Source organism: Thermobia domestica, chromosome 11 (assembly GCF_964235325.1).
Source record: "Thermobia domestica chromosome 11, izTheDome1.hap1.1, whole genome shotgun sequence".
Classification (NCBI taxonomy): domain Eukaryota; kingdom Metazoa; phylum Arthropoda; class Insecta; order Zygentoma; family Lepismatidae; genus Thermobia; species Thermobia domestica.
This window is the reverse complement of record NC_137464.1, coordinates 100,853,764-100,871,562: the sequence shown is the minus strand read 5'-3', so window position 1 is coordinate 100,871,562 and position 17,799 is coordinate 100,853,764. Positions and strand designations below refer to the sequence as shown.

The 17,799-nt window shown below is 31.4% G+C and overlaps 1 protein-coding gene and 2 long non-coding RNA genes across 8 annotated transcripts in view; 1 reads left to right on the top strand and 2 right to left on the bottom strand.

Moving 5' to 3' along the window:
* Nucleotides 1-17,799, bottom strand: part of LOC145664330 (uncharacterized) — a 1,055,818-nt gene that overhangs the window by 868,719 nt on the left and 169,300 nt on the right. The window lies entirely within an intron of this gene.
* Nucleotides 1-17,799, bottom strand: part of LOC145664328 (uncharacterized) — a 353,881-nt gene that overhangs the window by 172,697 nt on the left and 163,385 nt on the right. The gene's annotated exons all lie outside the window — the stretch shown is intronic.
* The window catches only part of LOC145664337 (uncharacterized), a 62,336-nt gene continuing 53,405 nt past the window's right edge, over nt 8,869-17,799 (top strand). For 4 of the 6 annotated variants that reach the window (XR_014127385.1, XR_014127383.1, XR_014127387.1 and 1 more), the window contains exon 1: nt 16,885-17,426. This is a non-coding gene — a long non-coding RNA (uncharacterized LOC145664337). Of the gene's footprint in view, nt 14,165-16,884; nt 17,427-17,799 lie in introns of those variants that run through there. The other 2 variants (XR_014127386.1, XR_014127384.1) reach the window with 1 other exon arrangement.

Here is a 17,799-nt window from a genome sequence, read left to right as displayed (position 1 = left end):
ACGAATAAGCCTAATGAAACCCGAGGGAGTAAGTTTGAATAGGATAAAGGGATTCAATGAAGAAGCCTTGATACTATTCTTCAATAACTTGGAAACAGTAATGAAAAAGCACCATTTTCCCCTAGAATTTTCAATGTGGACGAAACGGGTATTTCGAACGTATAAAACATGTAAAAATTTTAGCACCTAAAGGTCAGAAACAGGTAGGAACTGCTATTTCGTAGGAGCGTGGAAAGGCAGTCACTGTTCTGTGTGCCTGTAGTGCATGTGGTATCTTCGTCCGCCCATGTTTATATTGCCACGTCGTCGCGTGTCACAACAATTAAAAAAGAGGTCCATTAAGTGCAATCTGTTCCTACAGTAACAATGGATGGATTAATGAAGATTGTTTATGCAATGGACAAACACTTCAGATATGTTTTGCGCCCATCTACGGCTGGTCCAGTACTTCTACTTAACAACCACACTAGCCATAATTCACTCCGAATTCACATATATTGTTGAGAAAATAATTCCATAATATTATCAATACCTCCCCATACATCTCATCGGATTCAGCCGTTCGACATTCTTTTCTATGCACCATTGAAAATAATGCACTCTGTTTTTGAAATCCCTTATTATCATACATTTATTGTTTCAATGCACTCAAAAACATGTATTTTTTTCAGTTACAAAACAAGTAGACAATAAAGTGCATAGTAAAATTTGTAGCTCCCTTTGTTCTTTTTCTGAACCCACTCCATCCAGTGTTTCTTTCAGAAACAATGTTCCGGGGGGACGCTAGTATTCTGGGAGTCACTGCTTGTACTATACTATTTATTATTATATTATAGACGTGCTATATTGGTCTCCTCCGGGGGGCACTCTCAGAGCCCCTGGGGACAATTCCCCCCAAAAAACATGACTGGAAGAAACACTGACTCAATCTAGATATATATCTAAGTATGTTATTTGTTATGAAAATGTTTTCTTGCTTTAAACATATATATTCGCATCGCGCAGAATTATCCCATATTACGCGCAGTATTACCCACTCAGTTGGGTAATTCTGCGCAAATGTATAGTTCAGGTCTTTTGTCTATTATCGAGTACTGGTGTGAGCTTACATTCAAACTTCGTGTTTAGCAAACAATGGCTGTGCAAATTCATGTCGTTATGCTTAGAAAAACAACGGAGAAATAACAATTTTTCCTTAAGTGCGCAGAATTCGATCACTTTCTCCTACACTTATTTTTAATGAGTTTTATACCTAATTCCTTCTTCCTAACATGAGAGGCTTCTGAAATACTTAATTTTACAGCAAATTTTAAAAAAGTTTTGTCTCCATTAGTAGGCTATATGCAGTTAAATGAAAGTAACATGATAAAAATTTGACTCGAGGACAGTGTTAGTTATGTTCAAAAATGAATTTCAAATGGTTCAGCCGCTTTTCCATTATCATGTAACTTTATAACTTAAAGTCAACTTCACATTTGTATATACGGTAGATGTAGACGTAGAGAATATAAATTGAAATGAATTCCAAACTAAAGTCCGAGTAGGAAAATTCTTGTTCACGAGGTTCCACGTCGAGAATGGCCTAGAACAAGGAGATGCGCTGTTGCTATTATTATTCAACTTTGTTCTGGAGTACGCTATAAGAAAAATCAAAGATAGCAACCAAGATCTAGAGTTGAATGGTATTCACCAGTTTATGGCGTATGCTGATGTAAATCTGATAGAAGAACATTAGAAAGAAATGCAGATATCTTATGAAACGCTTGCAGGGACATGGCTTTAGAAGTAAATGCAGAAAGAACTAAGTACGTGGAAGTTCGTCGGGAGCGTAATACGGCAAATTATGGATACATTAAAATATTAAATGATACTTTCGACGGTGTAAGTACCTTCAGATATCTAGAATGAATATTAACAAATCAAAATCATATCCACGAAGAATTCAAATGTCGACTGAAAGCAGGGAACTCGTGTCATTATTCAGTTCAAAATCTTATGTCGTCACGAACTCTGCCGAGGTATTTGAAGATGAATATCTATAACATGATAAACATGTCTGTTGCACAGTGTAGTTGCGAAACATGGCCGCTTAGTCTGAGGAAAGAACACAGACTGAAAGTATTTTAGAATAAAATAGATTAGTTAGTTAGTAGTTATAGATTTAAGTTATATTTGATGTTCTTTAAATTGAAATTTTATTCGAATTACTTTTGTCGATTTCATTTGACTGCTTATTGTACTGATAGAATAAATACCTTGAATATTGAATCCGAAACTACAAGCTATTAGTCACCATTAGACGAATCAGTGACATTATCTATTTTAGGGACATAAACCCACAACGTAGAACGGGTGTATGACATTGAATATATTTTTCCAGGATTTAACATTTTGGAATAAGAGTCGTTGTTGTATACTATCTGTGTTACTAAATGTTGCACATTATTATTATTATTATTATTATTATTATTATTATTATTATTATTATTATTATTATTATTATTATTATTATTATTATTATTATTATTAAAGTTTGTTTTGCATTGGAGCTGTTGTATATACTTGTATTTTTATATTTTACATATTATTATTATCATTATTACTATTACTGACTAAAGTCGATCTCTTCCATCCCCCATTCATGTTTGAGGGGAAAATTATAGATAGTGGCAAATATTGTCCCGTTCCTCAGTACGATACATATAATTTCAAACAAGCAAATTTCCTAGGTATTTACAAGGGCATTAGAGAAATTGACTTAATAAATAATTGCAGTAACAGTGTCAATGAAACCACTGACCATTTATATAATTTAACTTATTCTGTATTTAACGAGCATGTACCTAAGAAGTCAATTGGTTGTAAACAAAAAATATAAGGATCCATGGATGACGCGAGAATTAAAAGCACTAATAAACAAAAAAAACTAAAATTTTGTTAAAGCCAAAAGAACAAATGATGACGTATGGTATCAGAGATATTCAGACCTAAGGAAACTTGTGAAAAAGAAATACATTGAAGCAAGAAAATCTTATTATTCAGGTTTAGAAAATAGTATTTATAAGAACAGCTCATATTTTTGGAACGTTTTTAAAAAGTCTGACTGTAAACAAGTACCGAAGCAAATAAATTGTAATGGTATGCTAATTCAAGACACTGTCGAAATTGCTGAGGCATTTAAGAGTGTATTTTATGAAGCTTTTAACTTAGAAGTAGGTCAAGAGGTATTGCCTGAGAATATCGTTAGTAATAGTGCTCTAATCGGAATTCCTACCGTTACTGATTTAGATGTAATGGAAGCAATTAAACTAATTAAACCGAACACTACTCCAGGTCCAGATAATATTCCTTATTATGTAATAAAAGCTTGTGCAACTGAACTTTCAACTAGTTTGGCAAATATATTTAACGTTTCATTACGTACAGGTGTATATCCTTCAATGTGGAAGCAAGTATATGTTGTTCCGATGTATAAAGCAGGTGATAGACAGATTGCAAGCAACTACAGGCCAATAACTCTTGTCAATGCATTCTCGAAGATATTTGAACTAATTGTCCATAAACACATATATTTTAATGTAAGAAATATCTTAAATGAGTCGCAACATGGTTTTTATAAGGGCAAGTCAATTGTAACAAATCTAATTCATTTTACAGACTTTACCTATAACGCACTGAAAAATAAATTGCAAGTCGATGTAATATACATAGATATATCAAAAGCTTTTGACTCTGTCAGTCATAAGTATCTCATTAGCAAGTTATCAAGTATTGGTTTGTCACCTTTGTACATTCGCTGGTTTGAAAGCTATCTGTCAAACAGAACTTACGAAGTTAAAATCGGACCTGTACATTCTAGTGTAGGCTATGTAAAAAACGGAATACCACAAGGGTCGCCCTTGGGCCCTCTCTTATTTTCTTTATTTTTAAATGACCTGACAGAAAAAATAAAATACTCTAAAATTCTCCTATATGCTGACGATATGAAGTTGTTCAGATTAGTCAACAATGAGTTCGATAATTATTTACTGCAACAAGACTTAAATGCAGTAAACACGTGGTGTAGAAATAATTTTCTAAAAATTAATGATAAGAAAACAAAATTTATGACATACACCAATAAAACTCAATATTATGTCAGTAAATATGAGGTCAATGGTGTACAAATTGAGAAAGTAAGCATTATTAAAGACCTAGGTATTACATTTGACAGTCAGTTAAAGTTTCCTAATCATATAAATTGTATTGTACAAGGTACCAGAAGGATAATAGGTTTTATTTTTAAACAGTGGCCTGTATTTCAAAGAGATAAAACGTATGTATTTCTATATAAATTACTTGTAAGACCAAAATTAGAATTTGGTTCGGTAATTTGGAACAGCATTTCTAAAACTTTGACAAACAAGATTGAATCTGTGCATAAATGTTTTATTCGACTTCTATGTTTTAAAATGAAAATGAGCTATTACTCACATAGTTATGAATATTGGACTGATTATTGGGGTTTAGAAAGCCTTATGAATAGACGAAAAATTTCGACAGAGTATGCATGCAAAAAATACTAGATAACATTTATATCAGTGAATATTGTTTACAAAACATAGGTTTTAAAGTGCCAAATCATAGCATAAGAAATACCATGATTTTAGTTCCTCTGAATTGGAAATGTGAAATTTTAAAAAGATTGACATATTCTTTAAGCTCATTTTAGACTTATTGTATCAAACAATGTGAAAGTTTTATGTGATCTGACTGATAGTTTTTAATCAATGACGTTTAGAAACATTAAGCCAAATGTAATTTTATGACTGCTGTTCTTAGCTTCTTGTTGTTTTAGATGGATGGACAACTTGATAAGTTTTACTGCGTTGACAAGGAATTATTTCTGCTTAGCTGACTTTTAGCTACATTGTGTTTTATATTAGTACCCTTCTTTTATTGTTTTCTTTATTATTTATTTTTTAGTAGTATTATTATGCCATCGCATACTCAGATACCAAGTGCTGTATTTTTGCCAAAAGCTGTTCGCGGCATTAAAATAAAGATTATTATTATTATTATTATTATTATTATTATTATTATTATTATTATTATTATTATTATGAAGCGCACAGAAGAGAACTTCTACTATTTGATGAGGCATGGATTTGTGTAGGTGAATTTTTCAAAAAAAAAAAAAAACTCGTAAAAATTGTAGAATATTTATTATCATTTTCGTGTTTCTGAGTCACATCTGTTTCTTGAAATTGAAATAATGAATCCGGCACCAACTTGAATAAATGCATATGATTGTAAGTACGCAGCCGGACCCCAATAACTTTAAAAGCTGATGATGAGATCAAGAAATTATTGGAAATTACTAATTTAATTGAATATTCAATATTATCTTCACATTTATTTGCAATGGTTTATTTAGAATAATTTATTTCTAGTTATTCTATTCATTTAACTGTATCATCGTTCGTAATAGTACTTTTTTAATTTAGTTTTGTACTCAATCAACTATCAAGCCACGGTGATTCTATTATACAAAATGTGTGTTTTATTTATTTATTTATTTATTAGAAAGATTCCAGATGTAGCGTAAAGGCCATTTTACATTGAAACATTAATAACAAAGGAATAAAGCTGTAAAAAAAGTTGGCGAATATTTATGTATTAAAAGTATCCTGACATTCGCCTGATGGAACTGAAAATTCACCAGTCAGAATGCTTGATGTCGAAATTCGAACTTGAATATTCCCGATTAGGTAGCGCCATCGCTAACTACTAAGTTAGTCTCGCTAAGTAAATTTTCTCAAATTATTTTTCTTCAACTATCTTTGTAAAATTATATTGCTTTCATGAAGCAAAGGGTGAATTTTCTACTTGGGTTGAGAACTATCCCTACGATAGTTTTAAGCGAGAACTAATACTTTAGGTTTAATCTGTCCATTTTGTGCATATTACTTTCGAAGACTATTCGTTGTAAATGTTTCATTAAACTTCGGTCATATTGTGTTAATTAAACTTTATGAAACTAAAGTTTCAAACATTTTAAAAAGAAGTGCCTTTTAGGTTATGACAATTAGAAATGAAGTTTCCAGTTTTTATGAAATTCTTGATACTGAAGATGATGTTACTGAAAAGGTAAATGTTGTAAGGAATTTGAACTTTCAAAAATTTTATTATATGGAATAGTCTAATTTGGAGATATGATTAAGGACGTACTCCGGAAAATATGGAATCAGTAATAATGACAATGGAATATTCACTTTTAATGTGATATTTTTGAATAAAATATGCAATTTTAATTGAAAAATCGTTAAATAAGTAAGCAGTATACATAAGGTGTTTCAAAACAACACCGACTATGATTGGAATGTGATACCTAACACCAAGATAAGACAAAAAGTATAGGCCATCCTGGATGCACAAATGCTTCCTTTCGGAGCTATAGGCTGTCGAAAATATGAAAAAATGAACTTTAATGGTTCATACCCTCAAAACTATGACGGGTCAAAATTTCACTTAGGAACTAGTATGTGGTGAGTATAATGGTGACAGTATAATGGTGAGACTATAATGAAGATTCTGAAAAGTCATGAAAAATCACGATAATATGGATACAGAGAAATTAATCGAAATATTGCTCATGTTTCATATATCGTCGTTCCAATGCCAAAACCGCGAATGTGCAAATTTTGCTATTTTCACCTAAGTGCAGTTTCATGTTATTTGGAGCACACAGATTCCAATACCAAAGTCTCATTTATAAAATATGAGTATATTAGAAGTTATCGTCAATTCCTAGAACATGTACCTAAGTTTATATACTGATTTTTCCGGGTAAGTTGAATATTAAAATACTTATAAGTCAAAGTTAGCACATTCGCGGTTTTGGCATTGGATCGACGATATGTATATTATGCCGTATCTGGAATATAATTAAGCAATTTCCAATTGTGATAGGAATAGCAATATAGTTAGATTTGTAGATATTTGAATGACTTTTTTAATTTCCAAAACGCCCTCTCGTAGTTGTCAACAGGCCCGTATCCGGGGGGTCTAGGAGGGCCGGGCTCCCTCTAAATTTTTGCTGACCCTCTAAACTTTTCACGGTAGACTTGCAAATGAACTATAATATGGTGATGAACTGTAATATGGTTGGATCGGGTCCCCCTAACTTCAGCCCCCCCTTACATTTTTGGGCTAGCTACGGTCCTAGTTGTCAATAAATATACCCAATTGCATTTGAGGTTCTGACCAACCTTACACAAGTTTGTAAGTCTAAATCGGAAGACCTGTCAATTAATATTTCAAGGCCACAGATGTTTACAGCCTATTACAGTAGTTTTTTTGATTGCAAGCTCTTTACTACATTTAGCAGCTAAACGCATTGTAATTTATGAATGCCACTGAAAGATGATGTAAACTGTAAACATATGATTCCTAACTCTTTCATTTATTGAATTGCTATCCAAGTTTCTGATTGAAGACCATCTAACCACTGCAGATTCTTGTAGTGTATATTGAAGGAAAATGCTGCAATTTTGGATTAAGAGGATGCTGATAGCAAATATATAAATATCTTTATACATTTATGTAGCTGAAAGTATGTGGAAATCAAAGGTGATTAAAAATACGTATATGTTGTCATAAAAGGACACTTTCGAAAGAGACGAAAGTTTAAGAGTTTAAGAAGTGTACAACTCGTAAAGGAAACTACGCACAAGCAACGAATTTCAAACGTTAATTTTCAAACAGATAGTTTAAAAAATCATAAAGAAAACCTAAAAATTCGTTTTAAAAATGAACATACTACAAATGTTCTGTGGCAAATATATATAGTAATTTTGCTAATGCAATGTCAATACACTACATGGTCTTTCCTAGAGTTATCATATATCAGCATTTTTGTGGACATGTCTGCATTTTGAGAGTAAAAATTCTCGTCTACATGCATTTTCCGAAATTCCCTGGTTTGTCCTTATTTTCTAAGCTGAAATGAATTGTCAATTCAATTTCAGACATTTCACATTTTAACTTAATGTTTGGCAATTTGTATTGAAAAAGGAAGAGATAGAAAAAGGTCAAATCTACTGAAAAATATGACTAGGCAAAGTCAACGCACTCTTGATGGTGTATAAGGATTCTTGTTTAATTATTTCTTTTAAATGCATTTCAGTATATTTTCCATAACGTTTTAAAAGCAAACTTGTAAGTTAAAACACCATTCTTGTGTCGAAAGTTAGAGTTTATATCACGAGTTTATATCACAAATGGAAGCATATTCGCATTTTGATATTTTAGAATATGGTAATGCTACTTTTTCCTTCTTGAAGCTCTTTAGTGCAAATGTTTAATTCGTTATAAAAAAAGGGTAATTTTTAGTAACACTAACGAAGACAGAAACCAACGTGCCCTGTGGGGCTCTAACCCGCCTCCACTCACTAACGCTCGGTCGGCAATACTGTCCTAATTAAATTTAATTAACCTAACCAAACCAAATGTGAATAGAATATCGCAAAAAAAAAAAAGTCGATTAAAAACCTGGCCCACCAAAGCTAAACAATAGGCTAAAAGAAGAACTTTCATAAATAGGTTCCTGAGGACAAAGTACGATATTAAGTTTTATGGATATAGGAAAGTTTAAAGAGCTGCGTAACAAGCATGTTGAGTGCAAACATTTATATATTTCATTTGAAAGGAAAGTCAAGAAGGTTTAGAATATGGTGAACAGCTCACTATCTGTATTATGTATGGTGATCTACACTTAGATTCTAATTACTTTATAATTTCTAAGATTGCTGGTAGTTTTTGCATGTATTACTGTCTTCACTCGGTTTCCAAACTTTTGATTCACACAAAAAATAATTTTCAGGGAAAAATTTAGTTTGATTTGTTTATTTTTTCTTTGTTTGGTTATTTAATTTAGTTTCATTTCTCATATTATTTCTGGGATAATATATTAATCGTTGAAGCGAGCGGAAATGAGCTTCTAACATTCCACATGACATGGCACTAGTGTGTCTTGTCTGTCCCGTGTTCACCTTCGAAAAAGGTATCCGATTTTAGTGCTACTTTGTGTGTTCTTTGTTTGTCTTCATAATGAAGTTAAAGTTCTTGAAGTTAGAAGCGTCAGAAACAAAGCGATGAACTTCTACTGTTCATGGAGCAACTAGCTATTAGACTATCATATTTATAAGGTATTTCGAGATATCACTGCAAATTTATAGTATGCAAGCTGAAACGCTCTTCTCTCGAATGGGAAGAATAGGTTTATGGACAGTATATGAACCACTTCCTCCTCTCTTAGGATACCCATTACAATAAAAATGTAATGATAAAAATCCGAAACGTTACCCTTTTTCCTTCCAGATCTCAAGCCGATAGAGGATGGATTTGAACGTAAACGGCATCAGGAATGTCACTTTTGATCTCATGGACCAGAAAACTATGGATCGGACACTAATATTGGTCACTTTTGTTATTTTTACATGTAACCACGGACTTTTTGCATAAATTATGATCTCCCCTCGCCTTAGGATATATATTTTAATCAATTTAGTATATCATAAAATCCGTGTGAAGTCTAAAGTTGATAATCATTCCAAGTATCACTTTAATTGGTTGAGTAGTTATTGCATAATTCGAGATTGCGCCTAAATTATGATCCCCACTTTTTCTTACAATATGCATTTTAACTAATTAAATATCATATGATCCTCTGGTGGGGGGGAAGCAAGTTGATAACCATGACAAGTATAATTTTAATTTGTTCAGTCGTTAACATCATTCGTTCAGTAGTTAATGCGAGATACGATCAGACAGAAACTTGCATTCACTCTTAAAATCAATTTCCAAAATACCGAAACTCCTAGAATAAACTTAGTTACATTTCAAAAGGTTTCGTACACGATTTCTTTAAAATTCCAACTTGTTATCGTGTATGCATACCACGATAAACATTTTTGATAAACTCTTACCTATTCAAGAGCTTCGAATTAAACCAGAGCGCTACGTAATGGTTATTATCAATTGCTAAATGTAAACATTTAAAACTATTTTAAAAGATCGAAATATATGTTATGCATTCATATTTTAACATAAAATTAATACAATATACACTGCAAACACTATTTAACGTTCCTGCATGAAATGAAAGATTAATTTTGTTCCAAAATATAATATTATACATAATTCATTTAAACCCGAATTTAAGAAGAATCATATTCATAAATTGTAAACGAAATGTGGAAGAAAGCAAAAACACGAATCTGTGAATGTTGTAATATTTTGTTTGAAGAAAAATTGTCTTCTTTGTGATTGTGTTTCTTTTAATATTAGCATCTATTCATGGGATTCTACATCTCTTCGCCTGAGTTCAAAAATGTTAATGTTAGCAACTCTTCTTTATCTTCAAATTTCTGATAGTTTTTACTTTGGTATGCTTGATCTTTTTTGCTCTGAAGTTCATTACTGTATTTATCAGTCTTGAGAAGATGAAAACATTAATAGTGTACATATTTTTTAAACAAACAGTAGATTAAATACAGTAGTTTGTTGTCATTTAATAACTTGTATAAATTAACATGTTTTATATGTTTTTGTAAATGTGTTAATTTTGAAATCTTTCCTTAAACGTGAACACTCCTCAAACGTGAAAACCAAAATCAGTCAGATCTATTGTTTTAAAAAAACATAAAATGTGTTAAAATATTAAAATCTCGTGTTAAGCATCTTACTATTAGTGACATTCTTTCTTTATAATGTGCACTTCTTTTATACTAAATCCCTATTTTTTTTAAAAAAAAAAAGCATTTAACGAAAACAATTCTTAAGCAAAACTTTAAATTAAGGTTATTCTGTAAATAATATTTGAAGCATTATATTTTTATACTATCGAGTAACGGTTTCATCCTCCGTTTTTACTCTCTTTCGGTTCTCTCTTTATCAATGAGATAGTACTTGCTATACATGATTTCCTTGAATATATATATATATTAGTTTCTAGCTTTACCTCTTTTCATTAGGCTATCCGTATGAGGTGTTGGGTGTAGAATGTGGGCGAGTTCATGTTTATCACAATTTTAAAAGTTTGTAAGACTTGAGAAGTTAGCTTATGAAAATTGATGGTAGAGTGTTAAAAGTAGGCTATAGTAGAATAGTTACGAACTTGTTTTTTTTTAAAAAAATATGTAATTAATTGTATCCGATTATTTCAGAAAAATAATTAAGTCATTGTACCGGTACTTAGCAGAACTAGGTGTCTAATAGAACTAGGTGTCCTATTACATAATTGGACGATGAGTCTATGTGTGAAAATTATTGTTTGATAGGACTGCGTGTCAATAGAAATGAGAATCTAATAAAGCATGGACAGATGATAACCTTCCTTATTTGAAAGGGTTCTAACTTAAAATAGATTAACTATTAAAATCGATTGTTTTCTCTATATTTCCCAAACATTCATTATTAACATCTGCCTTACGCATTTTGCTTATTTCATACGTTTAAATGTTAGTAAGATGAAGCATTTAGGAAGACACACATCAAGAATAAGATGGCGAAGGTGGTAAATTATTTGTCTGTTGAATTAATCAAGAATTTTGAGGAATAACGGAAGAAAGAACTATTTTGTAAATACTGTGAAATATATATGAAACGACTAGATATTATTAGGATGATCTTTTACAGTCCATGAACATTCCGTCGGAAAAGAAAATGAACGCAAAATGATGCGCGATGTATTGGAACATCACATGAAACAAAAATTGTAATTCAAATGTATATTAAATAGATCCTATATGTCAGAAGGTATAAGTAAAATGAGAAAGGATAGTTTACGTTTAGAAGAAGAAAGAATACAAGAAATATCACTGATTTACTTACGATAACTATTGAAAGGCTTACCCACAAAAAGAATAATAAAACTCAGAACAAAAACTTACTAGAAAATATTGGGCACGTATGAGTGTATTCTGTGAGTATAATTCTACCTATATCTATTCATTTCCTTTTTAAAAAAAATTCTGGAGAATTTTCAAGTCAGTATTCTGGAGAATGAACAAATATTAAATTTGGAGGGTTTTGTGATGCTTTCCGGTTATATACGATGTCTTGAGCTTCAAGAAATTCCCTGAATATGTGAATGAAGGTTAAGGTGTGAAAAAGAAATTATTCTTACTTGCCTTATAATCTTCTCATATTGTACATTTATATTTTTAAATCTTCTTTATAGGTAATATTATTCTACACAGTGTTTCTGGAGTTCTTTAATAATTTGAACTATACTTCCTATTTATCTCAAATATACCTAATTACTTTAAAATTAAAGTTCATTTTAAAATGTCCGATAATCCAATATCATGTTTGAAAAATCGTTACTCTATAGATGCTTTTAATAAAACTGTACTGAATTTCCTTGCTCTCATTTCTTAAACTAAATCATGTTATACTTAAGTTATTATTGGAATATTTATGTATAAAATATGAACAAAAATATAATAGTCACTGTTGAAAAACTTAATCCGAACAAACCTCACCTGCAAAAGTAAGCAACTCCTTATGGACTATTTCAAGGAAAAAGACTTATCTCATATTCTAGGGTTGTTTAAGAAATATTTAAGGAATATAATCCAAATCACTGAAACGTTTCTAGGAGAATTGTTTACAAAAACGCATCCCAAAAACAAACTAACCCTTTGGATTTTTAGTAAGAGAAAGAACTTCTGTCATTCTGGTAATGAAATATGGGGAAACCGGTCATCCACTGAGCCGTTTTTGAGAAAATTCTCCAAACATTAAGAAAAATTCCCGTAAGACTAAACTGTCCCTTTTATTTTTTTAAGGGAAATTACTTATGTCATAATATAGACTTTAATCATCACATTTGTGTATGAAACATGAGAAAAATCGCCTGAGAGTTTCTGAAAATTTTCCGAAAACTAATTTCCAGGATTTAACTACTTCTTGTAGATTTTCATAGAGAAATAATACGAGTATTAATTGATGCCAAATATGATCACAATCGCCTAAGCTTTTTTTGAAAAAGATCTTCCGAAACAACATTCACTCCCAACAGTAAACTGCCCCTTGTCCTACCCTTTCCACATACACGTGTCTCTCTCTTGTTGGCGTGGGAGATCCGTGTTCGATTCCCGACGGAAGCTCATATGGTTCGGATTCCACGTTAATCAGTAGGTCCACGTCTCAAAATAGCCTCGCTGCTAAAAGGGACGCTAAATTGAATAAACTCAACTTAACTCTCTCTCTTGTTATTCTATTCATCTTGTTATGTTGTAATACTAACCAAATATTCACTTATCTTTTATAGTAATTCATCGATCGTGTCTTGCTGCTATATTGATATTAAAATTCTTATTCGAATCTGTTAATTCAAGTAATTGGACAAAATAACACAAACCAGTCCCTCAGACATCATATTATTTCATGTCCCGGATAGTGCATAAGCACAATGCAGATGTAGGTTCCAGCTCTCAGTTGTCTCTCTGGAAAAAGACAATTGAACTAGACCTCGAATAGCCCAGGTGAAGATCTTGAGAGAGGAAATGAATGCAGCTTAAATTTTTTCAATGGATGTAAAACAAATGAAGATGGTGTCCATTTCATATCGTACGGTGTATAGGTACCGTGACGAACTCTACCATTACCGAGACAATAAACTTAATGAAAGATCAAAATCAAAATGAAGCATGAGATACAAAAATTTGTTTCATAAAGTTATAATGCTATCGAGTTGTTGAATTACATGCGATATATAACGTATTAACATGAAATAAATCGAATATACAAGAAAAACCGGAATTTCATTTACAAATTTCTAAATAATAATCTATGTTCACGGCATCATCGTGTTGTAAAGGTAAGTGTTATTCGATTGCGTCTTGTAAGCTATCAATTTTAACGTATATTGTACAGTTGTTGTGATATTTCCTATTTGAATAAGTGTGTGGCCGATGAACGTGTTCCATATGTATGTTGAATTAGAATGAATAAGTTAAGATAAGTTTGGATGTAAATTTCATTAAATTAAGTTGATTGTGTTAGGTTAAGCTTAATTGATTTTTTGTTACTAATCTTTTCCTTTTCTTTTCACATGCGTCGTCGTGGTTTATCGAGATGTCTACAGTTAACGATATCAGCAGCGATATCCTAACAGGTAATTATTCGTTTTCCTTATTTATTTAGTATTATATTTATGTTATTTATTTCTTTTACTTTTTATGTCAAATTCCTATTAAGTTATACACTTAAGAAACTTTAAATATCGTCATTAACTCATTACAATAATAACATCCGACGTAATACCCATATTTAGATTAATATATCATTAGTCCACAATTCTCCTATTATACACTAATACGTATTTCTTTCTTTCTAGATATCAACGGTAATCAACAAGAACCAGACCATTAAGTACTAAGCAAATTCAACAACTACATTTCGTAAAATCTTTCCTACCAACATACATAACGCATAATATTGAAACATACGATGTACGGTAAAACAATACGACCATCTTATTAATTTTAAGGTTATAATAGCTTGTTTAGTATTAGTAATGCAGATACCAATATGATTACCACCATCGTTAGGGCTTGGCAATATATGATGATGAACGTGATGTTTTATTATTTTCATTGAGTTTGAAATTGTGTCGACAAGATACTAAATAAGTAGATGTTAGCTTCCTCTCAATCTAAATACTATAAAACTTTATGATAACATTTGAATTGAATGTTTCGGGAATTGATATTCCCTGAAACGAGACACTTCTTAGCAATTCGACATTGTTATAATCATCATTTCATCAAACAAACTAAGAAATTAAAGTTGCTCTAGGTTTAAGATTACCTTTGTTTAAATGTCTAATAAGATACAAGCAGCTCACAGCTATTATTACACGATTTATAATTAAGATTCAAAACGGCGTTTCAAACTTTTTATCTCGAATAATGTGCAATTTTACTTATCTTTCTTCTGTTATACAGGCTTCGAATTCTGCTCCTTTTCATCAGCTTTTAAATTTTAATTATAGTATAGGGTCGTCTACGGATTAACAAAATGTTGAAAGCAGAACATATATCATAATGCATTTTAACAAGAAAGAGCAGCAATAATAAACTTAATTAAATAACATATAATTATAAAATAAGTAATTAACCCTCCGAACGCCAAAATGAGACAATTTTTGATCCATATACATTTCTCATAAGAAGTTAGTTTCGTTTTCCAGAATAGGCAATCTTACATCGGTTGACCTGCCAAACGTATAGTATACATGTTGTGTTATTTAAAATATTGAATTTTATAATTGTTTTATCTATTCTGACAAAACAAACTCATTCTTCTGCGAAAAACTTACATAGGTAAAAATGACCTATCTTGGTGATCAGAAGTTTAAAATATGAAAATAATTCTGTGGTGCTAAATGATTATAGGGGTACCTGCATACTCTTGGATCTCTTGCAGGAAAATAACTGACAACATTTAGCAAGATTGTTAATTAAATGTTGATGATCTGAAATATAAACAAAATCATTAAAAGCGTTTTCAAGAAAGTCGTAGCTTTCACTTTTCACCCTCTAGTAAATTAACTTATTTTGGCGGTTATGAGAAAAATTCTAAAACCTCTGGATTACCTTATGGAAACTTTAAGTTTAAAATTTTGCCTGTATATGTTGAATAGTATGCTTAATAAGCATGTGCACATATGTACAGCACGTAGAGCAGACAATTATCCGAAAGCAACTGTTTGGACATGTATGGGTTACGAAAAATGTAAATTTCCACAATTACAAGATCATTGCTATCGTCAATCGAATATTAGAACGTTGATATGCAAGTAATAATTCATCTTGAACCATTTGTTCCACTTTTTTACTATTCTTTTAATGGCTCCCATGACATGTTGAGATCAAAATCTGTTGAAATCTTAAATTGTATATATGTTCAATCAAAAAACTTACTTCTTTTAACGTCACTTGAAAGAAAAATATACATAAATGATTTCTCAGCCGTAACACAAGACTAAAATATTTGTTGTGCATATGTTCTGTTTCATATATATTACTAATTTATTTATTATATGAGGGCCTAAATGAAGATCCGGTTCACTGAATTCGAGTGAATCGAAAGTTTGTGCTTAGTAACATGGAGATACTTATTATATAACTGGATAAAATATTTTAATGAACTTTTTATATGTTTATGAAATTGTTTGTTATTTTGGTGAGTCTTATTTTCCCCTTTAACATTACGATTAAAATTCCATGGGACAGGAATAATTTTTAAATCTCCTTTAGAAATGCATCTATATTTCATGAAAATAAACTTCTTTTAATAAACATCTAAGTTTATGGTTAGCATTTCATTTTAAAGCAATAGTTACATTTTTAAAATTATGGATGAATTCTGCCCTTTCTCTCCCGACCGAATTCAACACCAAGCAAGGTATCTCATGGCAAGGCCTCAATTGAAGCTCATGTCATGTTACAATTGGACAAATTTTAAGAATGTTATCGCTCAATTATTTTGTCAAGTGTCATGAATTTGTCTTTTGCCCTTAATTGGTTTCACGCTCGAGTGATAACAGTATTTTTTTTTTAAATCCGAAACAAATTACACATGTTCCATGAGTCTCGGATAATTTTAACAAATTTATCGTAGAACATGTTTTTTTATGTCAGATTCACTCCATTACGTATCCACAACCGATTTCAAATGCAGTAATGGGATTTATTAGAAATCATCAATAAAAATAATAAATGTGTATATCTACGGCATATTTAATAATCAAAATCAGATAATTTTTACAAACATTGTCGTCTAAAAATATTTTGTTATCACATATATACGTATGGGTAAAACTTACAAAAACTTCTTGTTGATTTTACCCTCTTGGACTTATATCCAAAGCCGAAACGTTAGAATTGTTCACAAGCTTCATTAAAATAGGACAAACTTCCCCAAAGTTATCGTGAAACATGGAGACAGACACACCAATTAGTCCTGTTGTAGAACATCATATCTCTTACGCTCAGTTTAATTATGATACGTAGTTAATTTGGTAAGCAATGAATTTGGATAGGGTCCCCTATTTCGCACGTGCCCAGTTTATGCGTCGATATTATGCAATGTGAAGAAGCTGTTCTTGTGCTTCACTTGCTACACGACCTCGAGGTACCTGGACTCGGACTACCTGTGCTCTATGCAGAATAGTTGCTGCAGAACAGGTTTCGCAGGAGAGCATTCAATGTGACGACATCAACCAGAAGGATCATTCATTACATACGATCCCTGTCCTTTTTTTGTCATCTGCTTCTTGATAGTGCGCGTGATTCAAGTGTAAAGGATCTTTTCTCTATCTTTGAATTAGATTTTAGCTTCGTATTGCTGCTTCAGTAACAATCATGCAATGCGTAAGTAAATCTTTGCATAAAAGTATCACAGCAAATGCATTAGCATACTCCTGTAGAATATATCTTCCGTATCCTCTAGGGTAGATCTCATTATATCTACCTATCTATATCTATTTATCTCTCTCTCTTTATATAGGGTAATTTTATATATATAATGAAATTTTGGGTAATATGAGCAGTAAAAGAAAAATGTTAACATTTCTCATAGATATTAAAATATAATTTGACAACAAATATTACAGCAAGGTAGACTGATTCCTTACCTTTACTCTCATAGAGTTTACTATCAAACATATTGGAATGTGTATATGTAATATGGGCAGGCATTATGGATAAAATGAGGAGGTGCATCTCATTGGCACTTAAATTATCC